Here is a 13740-nt window from a genome sequence, read left to right as displayed (position 1 = left end):
CTTCGTAAATTAAATAGGCTTTAAACAAAGAAATAGAATTGACTTTACAGGAGAGTCAAATAGATAGCTTGAGCTCACTTCATACGAATCAATCTTCACCTTATTCTATATTACCAGATTGAACAGAAAAGGCAGATGAGAGTCAGAAAAGAAGAATTGGGGTAGAACGGGGGATTCATCCAACTTAACTTCTCCCCAGAACCTTATACTCTATGACCTGCCTGAGCTAAAGATATTTATGAAACATGGTCTCTAAAGAGGTAGTCTGGGGGCCGTTTCGTAGGCATTAGGGCATTGTTTTTGCTTTATATGTTGTTTGTTGTCATTGTTCTTAAAAAATGTTGTTTAAATGGACACTAACTCTAGTGAAAGAGTGGGGAAAATGGTGTAAGTAGCGGTTTCTAAGTATACTATGTCGTCTTAGCATTATCGTAACTTCAATATCAAAAAGTCAAAAATGGTGTGAGTTCTTCAGTATTTACAGATTCGTTAGAAGTGAAACAGCTATGTCAAAGTTTATGAGTTACACGTTCCACTGTTGCTTGTAGCACATGCAAGTCAATTTGTTATTACAACTTGGATTATTCAAGGCCATAAAGAGAAGATCGAAAAGTAGCGTTTTTGAAGAACTAAGGAGTGATGGAATTAAGATTTGTAGTTCAATTATCAATATATATATTTTGAAAATTTTCATTTCAAAACTTATAATTTGATTTTTAATAGTCGTTAAAGAAATAAACCGTCGAAAAATAAGTATAAATAAGTTTATAACCTAACTTAAACTGTATGGGTTGAGTTAACTTAATGAGATTCTTCGAGTTACTGAGTCTTGCTATACATTCTCCTATCGAATTCGTGAGTTTGAGAACGGAGAAATAGTGCAAGTGGTACAAAAAATTGAAGAAAACGTTCTCGTAAAAGAGATCGGGAAAGAGAATCGTGGATAATTGTAATAATTTTGATAGGGTATGATCTTTGATCTGTTGGCGTTGCCCATTCCATCGCCATCCACGCCGGGGCTGCATCGTTTTGTGCCATATGGGTTGAGGAAGTTCCAAAGTGGGCGACACCCGACTTTCAACCACAGCGACAATCTTTTCGTTTTCTGTCAATTACAATAAAATTATGCTTAATGGTCATGATTTATTAGTCTTAATCATAATTAATGTTCATTATCACCTTTTCTAATTCTACCTTTTTATGTTCTAACTCGTGTGAGATTTTAGTTCATGCCCTTTATGTGAGATTCTATATCAGTTGAAGAGGAAAACGAAACATTTTTTATAGGAGTATGGAAACTTTCGGAGCGTTTTAAAAACTTGAGGAGAAGCTGAAATAGGACAATATTGCTAGTGGTGGGCTAATTCTACCTTTTTCTGTTCTAACTCGTGTGAGACTTTAGCTCATACCCTTGATGTGAGATTCTATATCGGTTAAAGAGGAGAACGAAACATTTTCTATAAGGGTGTGGAAATCTCTCCGAGCGGATGCGTTTTAAAAACTTTAAGAAGCTTGGAAGCAAAAGCTCAAAGAGGACAATATTTTCTAGTGATGGACTTGGGCTGTTACACATGAACGTGTGGAGATCTCAAATTTAAGAACACTAATTTTTATAAGATACACGAATTGTTCATATCGATTATTGATTGATTTTGAGATAAAATCTCAGGTTTCTTCAACAAAACGTTGCACCTCACTCGAAATTAGGGCAAATGAAATAACTAACGTTTCAAACAAAGCATTCTTTATAAGAGTGTGAAAATCTCTCTTTAGTAGATACGTTTTAAAATCGTGAGGTTGACGACAATACATAATAGGTCAAAAGCGAACAATATATGCTAGCGGAGGGTTTTGGTGGTTACAAATGATATCAGAGTAGACATCGGACGATGTGCTAGCAAGGACACTAGCCCAAAAGGAGGGCAGATTGTGAGTTCCCACATCGATTGGAGAGAGAAACAAAACATTCGTTATAAGGGTGTGGAAACATCTCCTTAATAGACGCGTTTTAAATTCGTGAGGCTAATGACGATACGCAACGGATCAAAACAGATAATATCTACTAGACATCTACAAATACTACAAACTAACTGTGCTTACTTTAAGAGTTTTTATCAGAAATTGAAAAGAAAAGTGCATCTTAGTGATATAGACCGTAACTATTAGTATTCATATCTTCAGAATCACTCTCATTTATATATGGTATTAATTCATTCAGACAATCATTTTCTAGACGAACATCACAATTTCTATTTGAAGTTCAATAATGTTTTAGAACATATCTAATATAAAATTTCAACGTCTATAAATAAGCGTTATTCGATCCACACAAGCTTTGAGTTAGCTTTTATTTTTTTTTCATCGGAAAAGATGAATCCCGAATCCCATCGAAGGCAACACAATCTCGATTCAATCGAAAACAATATAGAAATGGAGAAAGTTTTAAGTTAATAAAATATGGAAATTTTTGTCATGAAGAATTGAATTATGAACCCGACAGAACAAAAAAGGAAGAGGAAAAGAGAGACAAAATTGTGGGTTAAATCAAAAGAGAGACAAACAATGTCGGGCATGATGAGAAGTAGCAAGAAAATGTCACTAACATATTGACAAATTAGAACTCATGCATTTCCAAGCATGTCTCCAACATTCAACAAACCTTTTTGGGTCGGGCAGGTTTAAATCGGTACGAGATCTAAATATTGTTAGACGAACACGACTCTCCACAATGGTATGATATTGTCCGCTTTGAGCATAAACTCTCGTGACTTTGCTTTGGACTTCTCCAAAAGACCTCATCCCAATGGAGAGAGTATTATTTTTTTATAAACTCATGACAATTCCTTAAATTAGTCGATGTGGGACTTTCATCATTCAACAGCTCCCCTAAAGCACGCCTCCCCCCTTAATCAAGACTCGATTCCTTTGGAGTCTTAGTCATTTTTTACTGCTTTCGAGGAGGCTTGACTCCTTTTCTTTTGGAGTCCTTTGTTCAACATTTGAGGATTTACCAATCTATTGACACGACTAAGTTTAAAGTTTAGGGTATGACTCTAATATCATGTTAGACGAACACGACTCTTCACAATGTTATGATATTGTTCACTTTGAGCATAAAGTGTCATGGCTCTGCTTTGGGCTTCCCCAAAATGTCTCGTCCCAATGGAGAGAGTATTCTTTGTTTATAAACTCATGATCATTCCCTAAATTAGCGGATGTGAAACTTTCATCATCCAACAAATATTATAGTATTATGTCAGTTAAAAGTAGAAACCGAGTCGAAATAATCAATAGTTCAAATAATAAACCGGTTGAATTTTGTAATATGTAGACATTTTTTTTATGTCTTTTAATTTATTAGGATTTCAAATTTAATGTTTTAAAATACAAAATTATATTATATATATTAATAAATTAATTAATGATAATTTATATTTAACTTAATACTTTGAGAATTTGAAATTAAAATAATAAATTTTAGTTGGTGCAGAAATGATAAATAAAATATAATAAAAATTCTAATTTAATTAATATTATCCACCCAACTTGAGATGGATGGCTGAGATGCTCCCTTTTTGCAACCTTCAATTATCAACCTCTCCTCCCCTAGGGCCCCTATTCTAATTTTTTGGATTTTCTCTTTTTTTATTATTCCATAATTATTATTAATTCAATAATGATAGAGGAGAGATCGGGGCATCGACTAATAATAATTAACGTCTTTATTTATTAAACTGTGTTGGAATTATTTTATGAGGATAGGAAAATTTGTCACCTTACTCACACATGACGACGGGTTAGGGACAATATGGGAATATCATATATTAATGAATGCACCATGATTCATATAAATGTGTTAATAGCGGGAGTATAGTTCAATTGCATAAAAAATGTACTTTATAAAAAAAAAAATCAAAGGTTCGAAGTTCGAATACCTAACTATAGCATGCGTTTTTTGTTGAACTAGAAAACGTCACGTGATAATAAAGAATACAAAAGTTTGAAATAATTTCAGGTTGTTTGGATTGCTTAGGAAAAAAATATATTTTTCTACTATGCATTTTCTTAAATTTTTAAAAAATTGATTATAACTAAAACGCTTATATGTTTGGTGACATTTTATGGCCAAGAACACTTTCTAGCCAAGTTCCGACATTAGGACCTCTCCTTACTTTTGACCAATGGGTTCTCGATCAGGTTCATAAAGTGACCAAGAAAATCAAATCGCGGTTGAGCCCCTTGGTGATATTTCTTTTCTGTACCAAAACGTAGATCTTTGATTTTGTCGAAATTTATTGATAGCTTCGTACAAACTTTTATGGCTTTCTAACTCCGTTATGCAAGCGGGATATGCCATTTCACCCTAATCGTTGGTAATTAGTAACTAACGACAAAACCATATCTAGATGACCAATGACATAGAAAATATGTGTTATTATATAAGCATAATTTATAACAGTTAAAATATCGGTTTTAGTTCATAAGTTTTACTATTTTCTTAAACTTCCACATTTATATTTTATATACTATTTATATTTATCATCAACCAATTTTAATATTTATCCATATAATTAAAAAAAATTAATAACAAAATGTAATTAGTTTAGATATTTAAAACTTGGAAGTATATTATAAAAAAAAAAACATATATATATATATATATATAATTAAAAGTAATATATAAATATTAATTTTTTAAGCTTTGAGTTTAGAGTTTAGAGGGGACAGATCTACCAAAATAGCCCCAACCGTGCTGCCACCATTGCCGTCAGATCCCAACCGCACGTATATTTATGACTTTTTATTTTAAATAAATATATATTTTAATTATATTCATACTCATTTCGATAAAGTTATCATTTTTCTATAATAAAAATTGTAGTTAATGTATTTTTAAATATATATATATATATATATATATTTTTTTTTTTTTTTTTTTTCATTTTTAGAATTAGACCAACTTTTAGTTTTCCATTATTTTTTATTAAATTAATTAGTTCACTCGAGTAAAAGAGAAATACATGAATGAACTAAGAATCTTGTAGAGAAGTACCCAAAAAAGCTCTATAAAGAATAAAGTTACTACTTATGTCAACAAGGCGCCTTTTTTTCAGGTGCTTTGTTTGGAGCAAATCTATGTTAGATGACTCTTCAAAAATTTTCTAAAGAACCCGTGTTAGTCTATAGAAGAGAATTTTGAGTTTAATAAAGTAAGTTGAAAGGACTCGTTATCACTCTTATAAGAGAAAAATCAACTTCGAATTAGCTAATGAGAACTCATGTTTAGCTTCATTGAAATTACCGGAGCTAAAATATAATAAATCTCGAAAGTACAGTGACATACGATTTTAGGGTATTCGAAGCTCCAACCTCTCTTTGGCCATAATTTCTCTCTCTCCTCACCCACTTCCATTATTCTAATTGGGATTGGTGACCCAAAAACAAACCAAACCCTTGAAACCCAAATGAAGCTTTGCTATAAGTAGAAGCCATTGGAGCCCTTGAAGTCTCCCATAAACCATGTTCATTTTCCCACCACTTTCCTTCTCATTTTCCCTCATTTTCTCACCTGCCAAACAGGTTTATACTCATTTTCCGATTGAATTCTTGGTCCTCTTTGTATTCTTCCACGGCTTTCTTGAACTGCATCATCATGTTCTTCAAAAAAAGGTTACTTTTTTCTTGGATTTCTTCCATTTCAATGGCTGCGGTTCAATAAAGCTGTGGGAAGATACAATAAAAGGATCAACCCTCTTCTTCAACCTATGGATTTCTTCAATCCCTTTTAGGTATAATCTTTTCCCTTTCTATGTGTAGGCTTCCTTTACAATTGCAGGCTACAACCAAACAAACCGGATGAGGAACAACAAACCAGACCGTTTTAACCAGCTGAATTATGTTGGAATCATCGTTTTCTTCAAAATTCACATTGATTTTACCTTTACAAACGTCGGTTAAATAATACTCGTGCTTTTTGCTTTTCGTTTCTTAATTATTCCTTTGTTATATAACCATTTTTCAAATTCTCATTGAAATTTAAAACGTTCCGTGTTAAAAAAAGTGAATTACATAAAAGATTTCACATCAGTTGAAGAGAAGAACTAAACATTGTTTACAAGGGTCTAGCATATTTTAAAAATCTTGAGAGAAAGCCCAAAAAGAAAAACTCAAAGAGAACAATAACGGCTAGTTGTGAGTTTGGAGCTGTTATACTAGCATAATACGACTATGATTGATTATGGGTTGATTAATATCTTTTTAGTGTATATAACGGGCTCGTGCCACTCATCACAAACTGGTCGATCAAATAGATGCAAGAAGGTATTTTATCAAGTTGGTCACGACCAGAATGCTCCGAATGTAAATCGTGTTTTAATTGTTGAGACACAAGTAAACACGAATCATTTACCCGAGAATAAGAAAACCCGTAAAAAAAAACAACACTTTATACATATATATATATATATATATATATATATATATATATATAAAAAGAGATTTGGTTGATGAACATTTTGGTAGGGTTTTGCAGAGAAGATCAATTTGGGTAAGAACAATTATGATCCTTCTTTCTTCTAGTTTTAGTACCAACAAATTTCCAAACTCTCACATCAGATCAATGAAGACAGAGGGTATTACACATGTATTTTTGTGACAAAAACCAAGTACCAATAGCGACTTGACTATGCAATTTTTGCAGCCCAACACATGGGTTTTGTCTCTTCATTCGAGTTTTTTAGCCCCAAAACTTTATAACATGTTTAATAACTCTTTGAACTTTCACAGTTTGTATCAATATTCAGTACCCGAACTACTTTCAAAAGCGTTTAACAAGTCTTTGACTTGCTCAAACATTCCTAGGCACGAAAGTTTAGAGACTTATTAAACATTTATAAAGCTCAAAGAACTTAACAAGCACAGTTTAAACCCAAGCTCGACATTTTTTAGTTTTTAACCTAGTTTTTAGTTTCAGGGTCAAATTATCGATTTTTGGTACGGTAACAATGAAGTCTTCTAAGCTATCAGCTAGGTTCGAATCTATTAACTTACGAAGAAAAACTCAAAAGGGTTTTTTCAAGAAAACCCAAAATTATTTTGCAAGAAAATTGTATTTTATGCCAAAAATAATAATAATAATAATAAGTTTTTAAAAGAAAATAATAATTTAACCCAAATTAGAGAAGAAAACAAGAATTTATTTCAATTTTTCTCTTCCATACGATTATTTTGAAAAGGAAGCCATTATTATCCAAAAGTGTCACTCCACCAACCACTTTAATTATAAAAATAAAAAATAAATAAATGTCAAAAAGGTTCAATATGAAGCATATGGTTGTGAATTTGCACCTAACTCTTTATCACATTAAATTTTGTGTTACATTAATAAGGTCTACTTTCACTTTTTGTATAAAACTATACTTTTATTTAATATATGAATAATTCATTAGGAATTTAAACTTTTCACTATAAATAATTATTTAACTAATACCACGAAAACCAAGTTAAAAGATTTTTTTTATTATTATTTTACCAATAATAATATATATGTGAGTGATGACAAAACATGTTAAAATGACTCGTGCTGGTCCACAAGAATAACGTGACCGTTTCGTAGGGTGTCACAATTACACCCTTGTAGTAATGGGACAACGATTGTGCGACACTTGTTCTAACCTAACGAATGCTCGAGCCTCAGGTCACATATGATCGAAATGTTGAAAAAAGTTTTAAAGAAAGCAATGTTAAAAGTGAATAAGCAACAACAACGACTTTGATAGGATATAACCTTGAACAGTAAGAATGGACAACTAGTTGCATCTCTTATAGTAGATTTTGGGACGTTTAGTTATGACGAGTGTAGACATGATTTTGGTGATCGGTCATGCACCTCTATATTGACATGAAAGCAAGTAAAAGGGGTTTGGAACGAGAATGCAGCCATGAAGAATACGTCCGGGACAAACATGATTGGATTTTAAATCCGAATTTTATATCACCTCTCATAAATTTAATTAAAATTTGTATAGTAGAATTTTGTCCATTTCTTATGAAAATTCCTTGTCACACTCCTACATATAAGGACAACAAAATTTTAAATAATTTAAAACCCAAAAGACCACAAGATGCAATGAATTTGTAAGTCTTCACAACATTTTAAAAATTAAATTAAATATTTCTAACTCAATTTTAATATATATTTAAAAAAACAAAAAAATATTTTTTTGAATGGATTCAGTTCAACCCAATCTAGTTTCGGGAGAACTCATGAACTAAATAAATTCATAAAATTTGAATCTATTTGAACCCGACTTAACCCAACTCAAATCATAGGGATTGGATTGGGTTAATCAGGTTTTTCGAGTGATCGGGCTTACAGAAAACCCTCCCAAGTTGAACATTCACACGTAAATAGATCTAAATCAAATTAAAAAGATTTGTGTTAAAATAACAAATCATACGGATTGGATTAGGTTGATCGAATTTTTCGAGTCATTGAAGTTACAGAAACCTCGGTAATTAAAAATTTACCCACAAATAGATGTGAATGAAAGCACACAATAAACCCCAAAGTTGTGTGAATAAAAACCCTAAGAAATAAATATGCAGTTGCCTTGCATTTTACATTCTCTGTGCAATACACAAAGCTTGGAATTATTTACTTAAAAGAGCACACAAACAGCTCATAAATGGTGTACAGTGTTAGATAAAACCTGAGTTTTACCGTTGTTATTCACACGATTTCAGAAAATCGTGAGGTTGACCATTTGACAAATCACGTCGAATGGATCATCAGAGTTTTAGAAGGGAGTGGCACAGATTTAGTTGGCCACTCTCCAAGCCAATTTTAGAATTCCTTTTTTACTTTAAATAGGAGAATTGTTCAGAAAACAAAACAACCTCAACGCAGTCAAATTCAGAGTTATTTTTTCTCTCTCCTTTTTGTTACGCATTTTCTGAATTTCCTCTCACCGAAATTCTGTGAAAACCAACAAGTGGTATCAAAGCCAAGTTGAAGATCGGTGTATATCATTGCAGAGGAGCCAACCTATCAACAAACAAGTTGAATAGCTCAAGTGGTTAGAGCGTTGACCTAACATCACAAAGGTCTCAGGTTCGAGTAGAAGAAAATGCAAAGTGTAAAAACACACACATCGTGGGGCCCATCTCGGGCAGGCTCACTCACTCCTCCACGCCGTCGTCGTGTGCCGACATCTCCATCACCGCCGCCACGAAGAGGGCGTCAAGTTATCGTTGAGCGGGTGATTAGGGAGACAACGACTGCCGTCGTTCAGTATCCAATATTGACAAAGTCCAATTATAACGAATGGATCTTGTTGATGCGCGTCAACCTACAAGCGCAAGGGTTATGGCATGCTGTTGAGCCAGAGGAAGGAGAAACGATTGAGTACCGTGAGGATCGGTTGCCGTTTGCCGCCATATTACGATCTGTGCCCCCAGAGATGCTGGCATCTCTCTCCACCAAGCGCACCGCGCAATCGGCCTGGGAGGGAATCAAATCCCGTCGGGTCGGTGTACAGCGAGTGCGGGAATCCAACATCGAGCAGTTGCGGAAGGAGCTCTCGGAGATCCACTTTAAGGACGGTGAATCCGTCGATGATTTTTCAATGCGGATCACGGGGCTAGCCAACAACATCACCACACTCGGTGGCAGCATCAGCGAGACAGAAATTGTGAAGAAGATGCTGCAGGTTGTCCCTGATCACCTCGAGCAAGTTGCGATTTCAATCGAGACATTGCTTGACGTGAACGACCTAACGGTAGAAGAGGTGACCGGAAGACTGCGTAACGTCGAGCAGCGGAAGAAAAATACCATTTCAGCTGTCGACAAGGGGGGTCGTCTACTCCTCACAGAGGAGGAATGGCTTGCACGTCTAAAGCTCCGTGACAACACCGGCCAGAGCAACGGGTCCTCCTCCAGCCGCAAAGACGGTAAGAAGCCATGGATCTCCCACGGGCGCATGCGCAGGAAAGATGGGAATCAAAAGAAGGAGTCGACCAATGGCAGGCCAATCTGCTCGAACTGTGGGAAGAGAGGACACCTAAGCAGGAATTGCTGGAGCAAGCTTAGGAACAAGGAGAAGGCCGAAAAGGCCCATGTGGCTCAATCCGAGGAGGACGAGCCAGCTCTCTTCATGGTAAGTGCATGTGTCCCCGCTATCGATTCCAAATCCACGGAAATGGAGGTAATCAACAACGATGTTGAACTCGAGAAAGAGCTCCAGCTGGGTGTAGCAAAGGTGGCACCAGCTAGGGAGCCAATTCAACTGGAGGAGGAGCGAGTGTTCGCTCAGATCAGCGAGCGGGACGAGCAACACAAGGACCGGCGATGGATCCTAGACACAGGGGCAACAAACCATATGACCGGGGCTAGATCTGCATTCTCCGAACTCGACTCGGGGATCCGCGGGACGGTGAAATTCGGCGACGGATCCATCGTAGAGATCGAAGGACGCGGCACCATCCTATTCGCCAGCAAGGGAGGCGAGCATCGCAAGCTGACCGACGTCTACTTCATCCCGAGGCTCAAGGCTAACCTTGTGAGCCTGGGTCAACTCGATGAGACAGGCTGTTTCATCTCCATCGAGCGCGGACTACTCAAAATTTGCGATAATCAACGACGGCTGCTCACACAGGCAAGGCGCACGACAAACCGTCTTTACATCCTGGAGTTAGAGATAGAGCAACCTGTCAGTCTCTCGGCCAAGATCGAAGAGGTATCTTGGAGGTGGCACGCAAGGTACGGGCATTTAAACTTTCCTGCTCTAGAAAAACTACAGAAGGAGGAGTTAGTGCACGGTTTGCCAGCAATCAAAGGCGTGAACAAGCTGTGCGACGGGTGCCTCATCGGCAAACAGAGGCGCACACCCTTTCCGTCTCGAACATCCTATCGAGCCGATGAGCCGTTGGAGCTTGTACACGGCGATATCTGCGGGCCCATCAAGCCGGCGACCCCAGGCGGTAAGAGTTTCTTCCTCCTATTAGTCGATGACAAAAGCCGCTTCATGTGGCTGACCCTGCTGCAAGCGAAAAGTGAGGCGGCAGAGGCGGTTAAGTGCATTAAAGCGCGAGCGGAGGCCGAATGTGAGAAGAAGATGCGAGTGCTGCGCACAGACCGAGGCGGAGAATTCACCTCGACAAGTTTCGGTAAGTACTGTGACGAAATCGGCATACAACGGCACCTAACGGCGCCCTACTCCCCCCAACAGAACGGAGTGGTGGAGCGCCGGAATCAGACCATCGTCGGGACAGCAAGGTCATTGTTGGTGACGGCCGGGATGCCTGGGAGATTCTGGGGAGAGGCAGTAATGACGGCCGTATATCTCCTCAATCGGTCACCAACCCGAAGCCTTGACGGGAAGACACCATATGAGGCCTGGTACAACAAAAAACCAGCGGTACATCATTTTCGCGTGTTCGGCTGCGTCGCTTACATGAAGGTAACACGTCCCCACCTCGCCAAGCTCGATCCTAGACGGCCGTATATCTCCTCAATCGGTCACCAACCCGAAGCCTTGACGGGAAGACACCATATGAGGCCTGGTACAACAAAAAACCAGCGGTACATCATTTTCGCGTGTTCGGCTGCGTCGCTTACATGAAGGTAACACGTCCCCACCTCGCCAAGCTCGATCCTAGGGGGCTAAAGGTCGTTTTTATCGGCTATGAACCCGGGAGCAAGGCGTACAGACTATATGATCCTGTAGGGGGGCGAGCTCACGTGTCACGCGACGTCGTCTTCGACGAAAGCACCTTCTGGCAGTGGAATGACGTGAACGAGGCAGACCATAATCCAAATCAATTCACGGTGGAGTACCTCGTCACTGAGCCGGAAGAAGGAGGAGCCCAGCATCAGCAGCCGTCACCGCCGCCAGCAGGTGCAACCCCTGAACCAGTGGAATTCGCAACACCACGGACTGCGGATTCGACGCTGGATGCCGATCACGATACTGATCTGGAGGCCAGGTACCGGAGGATGGACGACCTAGTAGGAGGAGGTGAACCACCTGGACTGGCAGTGCGCGAGCTCGAGGAAGTGGCCGAACTACATGCCATCAGTGCAGATGAACCGAACACCTTCGCCGAAGCAGAAAAGAACCCGTGCTGGCTGAAGGCAATGCAGGAGGAGATGACATCCATCACCGAAAATCAGACGTGGAGTCTGGAGGATATGCCGCCGGGACACCAAGCCATAGGGCTCAAATGGGTCTTCAAACTGAAGCGCAACGAAAAAGGAGAAGTTGTGAAACACAAGGCCCGTCTGGTAGCGAAGGGCTACGTCCAGAAGCAAGGAGTGGACTTCGAAGAGGTATTTGCGCCAGTGGCAAGGTTAGAATCCGTTCGTTTCTTACTTGCAATTGCAGCACATTACTCTTGGGAGGTTCACCATATGGACGTAAAGTCTGCTTTCCTTAACGGAGAGCTGAAGGAGACTGTTTATGTCCGACAACCACCTGGCTTCCTGGATAACAACAACCCCAATAAAGTATTGCGCCTGCACAAGGCACTCTACGGGCTTCGACAAGCTCCACGAGCCTGGAACGCGAAGCTCGACAGTACCTTACTGTCACTGAAATTCAAACGTTGCGCCTCTGAGCATGGCATGTACACGCACGGCCATGACACGAAGCGACTAATCGTGGGAGTGTACGTCGACGACCTCATAATTACTGGAGGTGACATGGAAGTCCTCGGAAGGTTCAAGAAGGAGATGTCGAAAAACTTCGAGATGAGCGATCTCGGCGTGCTCAGCTACTATCTCGGGATCGAAGTGCAACAGAATTCTACCGGCATCTCCATCTGCCAAAGTGCATACGCAAAGAAGCTGCTGGACACAACTGGACTTGTGGACAGTAATCCTACAAGGACGCCAATGGAGGCCCGACTCCAACTAAGGAAGGCTGGCACTACGACGACAGTCGACTCCACCAATTACCGCAGCATTGTCGGGAGTCTACGCTATCTGGTAAACTCTCGTCCTGATCTTGCTTATTCTGTTGGATATGTGAGCCGGTTTATGGAAGCACCTAGGGAGGAGCATTTAGCGGCTGTCAAGCGCATCCTGCGCTATGTAGCCGGAACCAGAGGCTGGGGTGTAAGATACTGCGCAGGGAGCGGAAAGGAGAAACTCAAGCTAGTTGGCTACAGTGATAGTGACATGGCCGGTGACGTTGATGATCGTAAGAGCACTAGCGGAATGATCTACTTTCTCTCAGGCGGCGCAATCTGCTGGCAATCAACAAAACAGAAGGTAGTTGCTTTGTCTTCCTGTGAAGCAGAATACATCGCCGCTTCGATGGCAGCAACACAAGGGATCTGGCTTGCGCGACTAATGGAAGAACTCATCGGGAGAGAAAGTGATCCACCAATGCTATACGTAGACAACAAAGCTACGATCTCCCTGATCAAAAATCCAGTTTTGCATGAACGAAGCAAGCACATAGAAATCAGGTTCCACTACATTCGAGAATGTGCAGATCGAGGGCTCATCAAAATTGATTACATCCGAACAGAGGAACAACTTGGAGACATCTTCACCAAGTCCCTGGCGCGGGTGAAATTTGAAGAACTACGCTCAAAGATCGGAGTTCAAATAGTAAGGTAGATATACTACAGGTTTTAGGAGGAGATTGTTAGATAAAACCTGAGTTTTACCGTTGTTATTCACACGATTTCAGAAAATCGTGAGGTTGACCATTTGACAAATCACGTCGAATGGAT

The sequence above is a fragment of the Cucurbita maxima genome, unplaced genomic scaffold, assembly GCF_002738345.1.
Source record: "Cucurbita maxima cultivar Rimu unplaced genomic scaffold, Cmax_1.0 Cma_Scf00019, whole genome shotgun sequence".
NCBI lineage: Eukaryota > Viridiplantae > Streptophyta > Magnoliopsida > Cucurbitales > Cucurbitaceae > Cucurbita > Cucurbita maxima.
This window is presented reverse-complemented; position numbering follows the sequence as displayed.